Consider the following 9,961-nt stretch of genomic DNA (forward strand, 5'->3'; position numbering starts at 1 on the left):
CTCATAATGCATTTGTCCTAATAAGTTTTTAATGAGGGGTTAAAAGTGTGACCGTAGTTTCTCTCCCTTTATTTAAATGGTTTGGAATGTTTAGGGTGTACAAAATATAAACTTGAGTGAATTTTTTTAGTTGAACTTAGTATAAATTTGAGTGTATTCTTAATTTTAAAATTATAAATGAATCTCCTAGAGGCAATAATTTCATAAATTTATGTGTAAATATTTATTCTATATATCGTATTTAAAATTAGACTGTTTCTTTACATACACAAATGAAATGGTTTTAAGAGCTTCCATTTAATAAAAGTGATATACATTAAAGAATATTGTTTAAATTATAATGCTACTTTTTAATAACGTAATGGATAGCAAGGATTGTGTTGTCTAGTGTTCTTTGGAAGTGGAGGATAAAGGTGTTCGTATAATTTCTTTGAAGTCTCAATGTGGTGGAATGAGGCATCATAGGAGGAATTCAATATATGCTTAGTTAACGCATGTGCTCCGAGGGGTCCTTTTTAAATATTAATTTTTAATGCTACAAGGATAAGAGACGCCAAACTACGAGAGAGAACTGAGCTTAAGAGAATAATTGCACGTATTTCTCATTTATCCTTAAGGCCCTGGCTCTATAATGTTTCTCTCTCATTTACAAGGGCGCCTAGCTCTATATAATGTTTGTTTCTTTCTCATTTACGAGGGCCGAGCTCTATAATGTGTTGATGGATGGGAGTCGTACTAGGAATTTTTGGGACATTGTATCAAGGTGTTAGCAAGGATTAATCAAAACTTCTCTTTTATTCCACATGCCAACCTACATACTCGCCATGTGCATGGCATGAGCAGGTCTGCTCTCCCGGTTCAAACCAAACCTTCAGTGGTGCATCTACACAACTATGTCTCACAATAACCCAAACTCTCACTTATGTAGTGATAACTACACCATAAATAGCTAACTCGCCACCATTAAGCTTGTTTCATCAATCCAAAAACCCTAGCCAGGTATCAACTTGTTAATCCCCAATCTTGAGCCCCCCCCTAACCCTCTAGGATTAGTTAATCTCATTCCTTCCGTAAGACAATTTGTGCAACATGTGTTCAAATTACATGGAATGCCTTAATAACTTGTGAGAGTGATAGAGATGCTAGATTTACGGGTTCATGCTAGAGGACACTGTTTGACCTTGTGGGGACCAAATTGACTCCTAGCATTGCCTATCACCCGAAAATGGATGGGCAAATAGAGAGAGTTAATAAGTGAGTGGACATGTATTGAGACACTATTGCCATGACACTCAACATGCATGGGATGATTGGTTGCCTTTTGGCACAATTTTCTTATAAAATAGTACAAATCATTTGAGAATTGGAGTGTCATCTTTTAAGGCCATCTATGGATAGCGAGTGGCGATCAATAAAGAAGAGGTTACAAATCGAAATGCAAAGAATGAGACTCAAATGATGAAAACACTTCTACAACAATCCAAGGACAATTTAAAGCTCGCTTAAAGGAGTATGAAGCAATACTACAGGAGATTTGTGGAGCTCAAAGAAGGGGATTGGCTGCTTTTATACATTCCCGAATCAAGATATGCATCTCTCAAGGGTGAAATACCAACACCAAATTGGCTCATAGATATTATGGTCCATACAAAGTGCAGAGAAGAGTGGGCCAAGTGACTTACAAGTTGATGCCACCGGCCACTACATGTATGCATGATGTGTTCCAAGTCTCTCAATTGAAAGCATATGTTCCGTTAGATGATCTCGATGGTTGATGTCTAAGAGATCTAAGTCATCCAAGTTTGGGAGAGCTTGGTGGTCCCATCGAAGAAAGAACCATGTGCCTTTGAGTTGGTCTTATTGGATTTCAGGCAGCTGCATTAATTGAAGGTGAATCTACATCGTTGGCTTTGTGTAGGGCATGACCGTTGAAGGGTGAAAGATCGCCGCTATTGATCATGCATGCATCTTGCTTGTGAAAAAATATATTCATAGTTAACATTTCTATAGATTTAACAATTTAGAATTAGCTTGCATGAATCAAATATTGTCTCTTGTATATGCATTTCTTGTCCTGAAAACTGTGTTGGTTAGCATGGGGCATCAAGTATCATCCCTTTCCCTCAAGAGGTAAGCCATCTCATAATGCATTTGTCCTAATAAGTTTTTAATGAGGGGTTAAAAGTGTGACCGTAGTTTCTCTCCCTTTATTTAAATGGTTTGGAATGTTTAGGGTGTACAAAATATAAACTTGAGTGAATTTTTTTAGTTGAACTTAGTATAAATTTGAGTGTATTCTTAATTTTAAAATTATAAATGAATCTCCTAGAGGCAATAATTTCATAAATTTATGTGTAAATATTTATTCTATATATCGTATTTAAAATTAGACTGTTTCTTTACATACACAAATGAAATGGTTTTAAGAGCTTCCATTTAATAAAAGTGATATACATTAAAGAATATTGTTTAAATTATAATGCTACTTTTTAATAACGTAATGGATAGCAAGGATTGTGTTGTCTAGTGTTCTTTGGAAGTGGAGGATAAAGGTGTTCGTATAATTTCTTTGAAGTCTCAATGTGGTGGAATGAGGCATCATAGGAGGAATTCAATATATGCTTAGTTAACGCATGTGCTCCGAGGGGTCCTTTTTAAATATTAATTTTTAATGCTACAAGGATAAGAGACGCCAAACTACGAGAGAGAACTGAGCTTAAGAGAATAATTGCACGTATTTCTCATTTATCCTTAAGGCCCTGGCTCTATAATGTTTCTCTCTCATTTACAAGGGCGCCTAGCTCTATATAATGTTTGTTTCTTTCTCATTTACGAGGGCCGAGCTCTATAATGTGTTGATGGATGGGAGTCGTACTAGGAATTTTTGGGACATTGTATCAAGGTGTTAGCAAGGATTAATCAAAACTTCTCTTTTATTCCACATGCCAACCTACATACTCGCCATGTGCATGGCATGAGCAGGTCTGCTCTCTCGGTTCAAACCAAACCTTCAGTGGTGCATCTACACAACTATGTCTCACAATAACCCAAACTCTCACTTATGTAGTGATAACTACACCATAAATAGCTAACTCGCCACCATTAAGCTTGTTTCATCAATCCAAAAACCCTAGCCAGGTATCAACTTGTTAATCCCCAATCTTGAGCCCCCCCCTAACCCTCTAGGATTAGTTAATCTCATTCCTTCCGTAAGACAATTTGTGCAACATGTGTTCAAATTACATGGAATGCCTTAATAACTTGTGAGAGTGATAGAGATGCTAGATTTACGGGTTCATGCTAGAGGACACTGTTTGACCTTGTGGGGACCAAATTGACTCCTAGCATTGCCTATCACCCGAAAATGGATGGGCAAATAGAGAGAGTTAATAAGTGAGTGGACATGTATTGAGACACTATTGCCATGACACTCAACATGCATGGGATGATTGGTTGCCTTTTGGCACAATTTTCTTATAAAATAGTACAAATCATTTGAGAATTGGAGTGTCATCTTTTAAGGCCATCTATGGATAGTGAGTGGCGATCAATAAAGAAGAGGTTACAAATCGAAATGCAAAGAATGAGACTCAAATGATGAAAACACTTCTACAACAATCCAAGGACAATTTAAAGCTCGCTTAAAGGAGTATGAAGCAATACTACAGGAGATTTGTGGAGCTCAAAGAAGGGGATTGGCTGCTTTTATACATTCCCGAATCAAGATATGCATCTCTCAAGGGTGAAATACCAACACCAAATTGGCTCATAGATATTATGGTCCATACAAAGTGCAGAGAAGAGTCGGCCAAGTGACTTACAAGTTGATGCCACCGGCCACTACATGTATGCATGATGTGTTCCAAGTCTCTCAATTGAAAGCATATGTTCCGTTAGATGATCTCGATGGTTGATGTCTAAGAGATCTAAGTCATCCAAGTTTGGGAGAGCTTGGTGGTCCCATCGAAGAAAGAACCATGTGCCTTTGAGTTGGTCTTATTGGATTTCAGGCAGCTGCATTAATTGAAGGTGAATCTACATCGTTGGCTTTGTGTAGGGCATGACCGTTGAAGGGCGAAAGATCGCCGCTATTGATCATGCATGCATCTTGCTTGTGAAAAAATATATTCATAGTTAACATTTCTATAGATTTAACAATTTAGAATTAGCTTGCATGAATCAAATATTGTCTCTTGTATATGCATTTCTTGTCCTGAAAACTGTGTTGGTTAGCATGGGGCATCAAGTATCATCCCTTTCCCTCAAGAGGTAAGCCATCTCATAATGCATTTGTCCTAATAAGTTTTTAATGAGGGGTTAAAAGTGTGACCGTAGTTTCTCTCCCTTTATTTAAATGGTTTGGAATGTTTAGGGTGTACAAAATATAAACTTGAGTGAATTTTTTAGTTGAACTTAGTATAAATTTGAGTGTATTCTTAATTTTAAAATTATAAATGAATCTCCTAGAGGCAATAATTTCATAAATTTATGTGTAAATATTTATTCTATATATCGTATTTAAAAATAGAATGTTTCTTTACATACACAAATGAAATGGTTTTAAGAGCTTCCATTTAATAAAAGTGATATACATTAAAGAATATTGTTTAAATTATAATGCTACTTTTTAATAACGTAATGGATAGCAAGGATTGTGTTGTCTAGTGTTCTTTGGAAGTGGAGGATAAAGGTGTTCGTATAATTTCTTTGAAGTCTCAATGTGGTGGAATGAGGCATCATAGGAGGAATTCAATATATGCTTAGTTAACGCATGTGCTCCGCATGTGCTCCGAGGGGTCCTTTTTAAATATTAATTTTTAATGCTACAAGGATAAGAGACGCCAAACTACGAGAGAGAACTGAGCTTAAGAGAATAATTGCACGTATTTCTCATTTATCCTTAAGGCCCTGGCTCTATAATGTTTCTCCCTCATTTACAAGGGCGCCTAGCTCTATATAATGTTTGTTTCTTTCTCATTTACGAGGGCCGAGCTCTATAATGTGTTGATGGATGGGAGTCGTACTAGGAATTTTTGGGACATTGTATCAAGGTGTTAGCAAGGATTAATCAAAACTTCTCTTTTATTCCACATGCCAACCTACATACTCGCCATGTGCATGGCATGAGCAGGTCTGCTCTCCCGGTTCAAACCAAACCTTCAGTGGTGCATCTACACAACTATGTCTCACAATAACCCAAACTCTCACTTATGTAGTGATAACTACACCATAAATAGCTAACTCGCCACCATTAAGCTTGTTTCATCAATCCAAAAACCCTAGCCAGGTATCAACTTGTTAATCCCCAATCTTGAGCCCCCCCTATCTCTCTAGGATTAGTTAATCTCATTCCTTCCGTAAGACAATTTATGCAACATGTGTTCAAATTACATGGAATGCCTTAATAACTTGTGAGAGTGATAGAGATGCCAGATTTACGGGTTCATGCTAGAGGACACTGTTTGACCTTGTGGGGACCAAATTGACCCCTAGCATTGCCTATCACCCGAAAATGGATGGGCAAATAGAGAGAGTTAATAAGTGAGTGTACATGTATTGAGACACTGTTGCCATGACACTCAACATGCATGGGATGATTGGTTGCCTTTTGGCACAATTTTCTTATAAAATAGTACAAATCATTTGAGAATTGGAGTGTCATCTTTTAAGGCCATCTATGGATAGCGAGTGGCGATCAATAAAGAAGAGGTTACAAATCGAAATGCAAAGAATGAGACTCAAATGATGAAAACACTTCTACAACAATCCAAGGACAATTTAAAGCTCGCTTAAAGGAGTATGAAGCAATACCACAGGAGATTTGTGGAGCTCAAAGAAGGGGATTGGCTGCTTTTATACATTCCCGAATCAAGATATGCATCTCTCAAGGGTGAAATACCAACACCAAATTGGGTCATAGATATTATGGTCCATACAAAGTGCAGAGAAGAGTGGGCCAAGTGACCTACAAGTTGATGCCACCGGCCACTACATGTATGCATGATGTGTTCCAAGTCTCTCAATTGAAAGCATATGTTCCGTTAGATGATCTCGATGGTTGATGTCTAAGAGATCTAAGTCATCCAAGTTTGGGAGAGCTTGGTGGTCCCATCGAAGAAAGAACCATGTGCCTTTGAGTTGGTCTTATTGGATTTTAGGCAGCTGCATTAATTGAAGGTGAATCTACATCGTTGGCTTTGTGTAGGGCATGACCGTTGAAGGGCGAAAGATCGCCGCTATTGATCATGCATGCATCTTGCTTGTGAAAAAATATATTCATAGTTAACATTTCTATAGATTTAACAATTTAGAATTAGCTTGCATGAATCAAATATTGTCTCTTGTATATGCATTTCTTGTCCTGAAAACTGTGTTGGTTAGCATGGGGCATCAAGTATCATCCCTTTCCCTCAAGAGGTAAGCCATCTCATAATGCATTTGTCCTAATAAGTTTTTAATGAGGGGTTAAAAGTGTGACCGTAGTTTCTCTCCCTTTATTTAAATGGTTTGGAATGTTTAGGGTGTACAAAATATAAACTTGAGTGAATTTTTTAGTTGAACTTAGTATAAATTTGAGTGTATTCTTAATTTTAAAATTATAAATGAATCTCCTAGAGGCAATAATTTCATAAATTTATGTGTAAATATTTATTCTATATATCGTATTTAAAAATAGAATGTTTCTTTACATACACAAATGAAATGGTTTTAAGAGCTTCCATTTAATAAAAGTGATATACATTAAAGAATATTGTTTAAATTATAATGCTACTTTTTAATAACGTAATGGATAGCAAGGATTGTGTTGTCTAGTGTTCTTTGGAAGTGGAGGATAAAGGTGTTCGTATAATTTCTTTGAAGTCTCAATGTGGTGGAATGAGGCATCATAGGAGGAATTCAATATATACTTAGTTAACGCATGTGCTCCGAGGGGTCCTTTTTAAATATTAATTTTTAATGCTACAAGGATAAGAGACGCCAAACTACGAGAGAGAACTGAGCTTAAGAGAATAATTGCACGTATTTCTCATTTATCCTTAAGGCCCTGGCTCTATAATGTTTCTCTCTCATTTACAAGGGCGCCTAGCTCTATATAATGTTTGTTTCTTTCTCATTTACGAGGGCCGAGCTCTATAATGTGTTGATGGATGGGAGTCGTACTAGGAATTTTTAGGACATTGTATCAAGGTGTTAGCAAGGATTAATCAAAACTTCTCTTTTATTCCACATGCCAACCTACATACTCGCCATGTGCATGGCATGAGCAGGTCTGCTCTCCCGGTTCAAACCAAACCTTCAGTGGTGCATCTACACAACTATGTCTCACAATAACCCAAACTCTCACTTATGTAGTGATAACTACACCATAAATAGCTAACTCGCCACCATTAAGCTTGTTTCATCAATCCAAAAACCCTAGCCAGGTATCAACTTGTTAATCCCCAATCTTGAGCCCCCCCTAACCCTCTAGGATTAGTTAATCTCATTCCTTTCGTAAGACAATTTGTGCAACATGTGTTCAAATTACATGGAATGCCTTAATAACTTGTGAGAGTGATAGAGATGCTAGATTTACGGGTTCATGCTAGAGGACACTGTTTGACCTTGTGGGGACCAAATTGACTCCTAGCATCACCTATCACCCGAAAATGGATGGGCAAATAGAGAGAGTTAATAAGTGAGTGGACATGTATTGAGACACTATTGCCATGACACTCAACATGCATGGGATGATTGGTTGCCTTTTGGCACAATTTTCTTATAAAATAGTACAAATCATTTGAGAATTGGATTGTCATCTTTTAAGGCCATCTATGGATAGGGAGTGGCGATCAATAAAGAAGAGGTTACAAATCCAAATTGAAAGAATGAGACTCAAATGATGAAAACACTTCTACAACAATCCAAGGACAATTTAAAGCTCGCTTAAAGGAGTACAATACCACATGAGATTTGTGGAGCTCAAAGAAGGGGATTGGCTGCTTTTATACATTCCCGAATCAAGATATGCATCTCTCAAGGGTGAAATACCAATACCAAATTGGCTCATAGATATTATGGTCCATACAAAGTGCAGAGAAGAGTGAGCCAAGTGACTTACAAGTTGATGCCACCGGCCACTACATGTATGCATGATGTGTTCCAAGTCTCTCAATTGAAAGCATATGTTCCGTTAGATGATCTCGATGGTTGATGTCTAAGAGATCTAAGTCATCCAAGTTTGGGAGAGCTTGGTGGCCCCATCGAAGAAAGAACCATGTGCCTTTGAGTTGGTCTTATTGGATTTCAGTCAGCTGCATTAATTGAAGGTGAATCTACATCGTTGGCTTTGTGTAGGAGGGCATGACCGTTGAAGGGCGAAAGATCGCCGCTATTGATCATGCATGCATCTTGCTCGTGAAAAAATGTATTCATAGTTAACATTTCTATAGATTTTACAAGTTAGAATTAGCTTGCATGAATCAAATATTGTCTCTTGTATATGCATTTCTTGTCCTGAAAATTGTGTTGGTTAGCATGGGGCATCAAGTATCATCCCTTTCCCTGAAGAGGTAAGCCATCTCATAATGCATTTGTCCTAATAAGTTTTTAATGAGGGGTTAAAAGTGTGACCGTAGTTTCTCTCCCTTTATTTAAATGGTTTGGAATGTTTAGGGTGTACAAAATATAAACTTGAGTGAATTTTTTTAGTTGAACTTAGTATAAACTTGAGTGTATTCTTAATTTTAAAATTATAAATGAATCTCCTAGAGGCACTAATTTCATAAATTTATGTGTAAATATTTATTCTATATATCGTATTTAAAAATAGAATGTTTCTTTACATACAAAAATGAAATGGTTTAAAGAGCTTCCATTTAATAAAAGTGATATACATTAAAGAATATTGTTTAAATTATAATGCTATTTTTTAATAACGTAATGGATAGCAAGGATTGTGTTGTCAAGTGTTCTTTGGAAGTGGAGGATAAAGGTGTTCGTATAATTTCTTTGAAGTCTCAATGTGGTGGAATGAGGCATCATAGGAGGAATTCAATATATGCTTAGTTAACGCATGTGCTCCGAGGTGTCCTTTTTAAATATAAATTTTTAATGCTACAAGGATAAGAGACGCCAAACTACGAGAGAGAACTGAGCTTAAGAGAATAATTGCACGTATTTCTCATTTATCCTTAAGGCCTAGGCTCTTTAATGTTTCTCTTTGATTTACAAGGGCGCCTAGCTCTATATAATGTTTGTTTCTTTCTCATTTACGAGGGCCGAGCTCTATAATGTGTTGATGGATGGGAGTCGTACTAGGAATTTTTGGGACATTGTATCAAGGTGTTAGCAAGGATTAATCAAAACTTCTCTTTTATTCCACATGCCACCCTACATACTCGCCATGTGCATGGCATGAGCAGGTCTGCTCTCCCGGTTCAAACGAAAGCTTCAATGGTGCATCTACACAACTATGTCTCACAATAACCCAAACTCTCACTTATGTAGTGATAACTACACCATAAATAGCTAACTCGCCACCATTAAGCTTGTTTCATCAATCCAAAAACCCTAGCCAGGTATCAACTCAAGTTAATCCCCAATCTTGAGCCCCCCCTATCTCTCTAGGATTAGTTCATCTCATTCCTTCCGTAAGACAATTTATGCAACATGTGTTCAAATTACATGGAATGCCTTAATAACTTGTGAGAGTGATAGAGATGCCAAATTTACGGGTTCATGCTAGAGGACACTGTTTGACCTTGTGGGGACCAAATTGACTCCTAGCATTGCCTATCACCGGAAAATGGATGGGCAAATAGAGAGAGTTAATAAGTGAGTGGACATGTATTGAGACACTATTGCCATGACACTCAACATGCATGGGATGATTGGTTGCCTTTTGGCACAATTTTCTTATAAAATAGTACAAATCATTTGAGAATTGGAGTGTCATCTTTTAAGGCCATCTATGGATAGG

The sequence above is a fragment of the Cibotium barometz genome, chromosome 24, assembly GCF_041138505.1.
Source record: "Cibotium barometz isolate CiBa-2024 chromosome 24, ASM4113850v1, whole genome shotgun sequence".
Classification (NCBI taxonomy): domain Eukaryota; kingdom Viridiplantae; phylum Streptophyta; class Polypodiopsida; order Cyatheales; family Cibotiaceae; genus Cibotium; species Cibotium barometz.